A 2,481-nucleotide genomic window follows, 5' to 3' on the forward strand; every position below is an offset into this window, starting at 1 on the left:
ATATTATTTTTTTTATGATTATTATTACGAATAATTTCAGGGTAGGGTTTGAAATATGATGATAAAATTTTTGATTTTTCATTTGTCTGCATGACTTTGCTAGTCTCGGTACCAACTTTCAAATACCAAAGTCACTCAGTATCACGTAGTTGTTGTAGTTGGCTTTTCAACTTGACAGCGATTCTTGACACTCACGGATTACATGAATCGAACTTTTGTGTCATATTCAAAATATTAGGCGCTCTTAGGCGCCTTGCACTCCACTTCGTCCGCGTTAATACCTTTGTTTTATTCATTTTTTTTAAATCAGTGGCACGACAACCTGTTAAAGCCGGTTGCAGACCGAAAACTAAGCTATGCCAAGGCTAAACTAAGCTATGCCAAGCAAGCTAGGCTAAGCTAAGCTAGAAATAAATAGCGTGCACACCAACAGCTAAGCCAAAGCTCAGTCAGTGTGGCGAAGGATGTGCAAATGGTGTGCGGGGTAGCGGGAGGGGCTTAGCTTAGCTCGTGTAGCTGCGCATCGGCATACACAACTAAATTAGCTTCGCATATTTTAGTTAGCTCACATAGCTTAGTTCGCATAGTTTGCGGTCTGCACACAAGTATGGAAAACTGCGTCAGCTATGCGAGCTAAGCTAAACTAACTTAGCTTAGCTCTTGGTCTGCAACCCGTATAAGGCTGGGCCTCGGATTTCTGTATCAGTTTCATGATCATTTGTCAATCTAATAGGTAAGTAGATGATCAGCCTCCTGTGCGGCACACGCCGTCGAATTTTTGTGTAAGGCAAGCCTGTTTCCTCACGATGTTTTCATTTACCGTTCAAACGAATGTTAAATGCGCACATAGAAAGAAAGTCCATTGGTACACAGCCGGGATCGAACCTACGAACTTAGGGATGAGAGGCGCACGCTAATGCCACTAGGCCAACACTGCTCTCTCAGGTTTTATTCATATTATCGCTGTCAAAATAAAAATATTTTTATTATCACTCACAAAAGCTAATTAAGTGAGGGTCAGCGGTGAATCTCAAAAAAACCAAAATGTTTTTAAATTACTTTAATTAATCACTTACAATAATTAAGACATAAGTAAATATAACTATTTAATCGGCCCGATATTAGGTGCACGAAAAATAATCTATATTATGAACATAACTGGTTGAAAATTGACCGGTCCGATATGAGGTATTCGATCAAAAGCTTCTGATCTCTATTGTCCATTTCCTTTTATAACGGTGTTGCGTAAGAGGGGTCAGTACCCCAATACCAGTGTATTGGGTATGCGAGGCAAAGGGAGTGCAATGGATATGTAACAAGCGTAACGATTCCAATAACATAGCAGCATAAAGGAAAGGTTAAAATTATTATTTTCTTTCAGAAAATTTACCACTGAAGGTACAAGATTCGATGCAAGCTTTTAACCATGATTTATTACATCACCGGTTAGGCGCAGAGGTTTACGATTCGTTACCGGCTGACAGATCTGATGTTGATTATTCTTATTGATATTAATTGCAGTGCGGATTACTGACGCAAAATATTTTCGTCGGTACTACCTGGGGTGCTCCCTGGCAGCGGTATTGTTCTCCCGACGGATTAATAAATCACAAGGATAAATTGCCTTCCCGTGACGTAAGTTAGCCGTAATAAGTATCGCTGATGTCATAATTTGTAATTATTTGGGAATTTACGAAGGATTGGTTTTTTGAAAGAAAATCTTAAATCGTTAAATGGCGTTTTTATGGACAGTGTTTTTACGATATCATGTTTTATAATAATAAAACTTTAGAGGTGTCAAGGGACACCCGGATGGAACGAAATTCCTTTCGATTAATTTATATGTTAATTGGTATCATAACAGTATGATTGATTTTCTCGACACCAATCTTACGACGAAAAAAAAAGCCAACATCACGAGGTGTTCCCAGGCGGTCACCCATCCAAGTACTGACCTCGCCCGATGTTGCTTAACTTCGGTGATCGGACGAGAACCGGTGTATTCAACGTGGTATGGACGTTGGCGACAGCTAAATCGAAAATGTAAAATATAACAACTATAGCAAAAAGTGTCGTCACAACTTTTGGTCTTAATTTATTCCGTCTAGCCCCCTTTCGCAACGCTCGATAACTTCGTTCCAATAAGACTAATTTAGTTAAGTGATTCCAAAAATAATTTTCATTTCTTATCCCTACAAAAAAAAGCCAACATCACGAGGTGTTCTCAGGCGGTCACCCATCCAAGTACTGACCTCGCCCGACGTTGCTTAACTTCGATGATCGGACGAGAACCGGTGTATTACAATAGCAAATAGCAAAAAAGTGTCGTGACAACTTTTCGTAAGAATTTTTTCCGTCTAGCCCCCTTTCACAACGCGCGATAAGGAACTTCGTTCCAATAAAAGCCTTTATTGCAATAATTACTTATACTACATACGAGTACATAAAAATTAGATATACTAAAAATTGACACTAAAAATA

The 2,481-nt window shown here is 39.1% G+C and overlaps 1 non-coding gene across 1 annotated transcript; it reads right to left on the reverse strand.

The window, feature by feature from the left end:
• Positions 1-1,906: 1,906 nt before the first annotated feature.
• Positions 1,907-2,025, reverse strand: LOC125059466. The gene has a single exon (XR_007118671.1). It is a non-coding gene; the product is annotated as a 5S ribosomal RNA (ribosomal RNA).
• Positions 2,026-2,481: the final 456 nt, after the last annotated feature.

Source organism: Pieris napi, chromosome 19 (genome assembly GCF_905475465.1).
Source record: "Pieris napi chromosome 19, ilPieNapi1.2, whole genome shotgun sequence".
NCBI lineage: Eukaryota > Metazoa > Arthropoda > Insecta > Lepidoptera > Pieridae > Pieris > Pieris napi.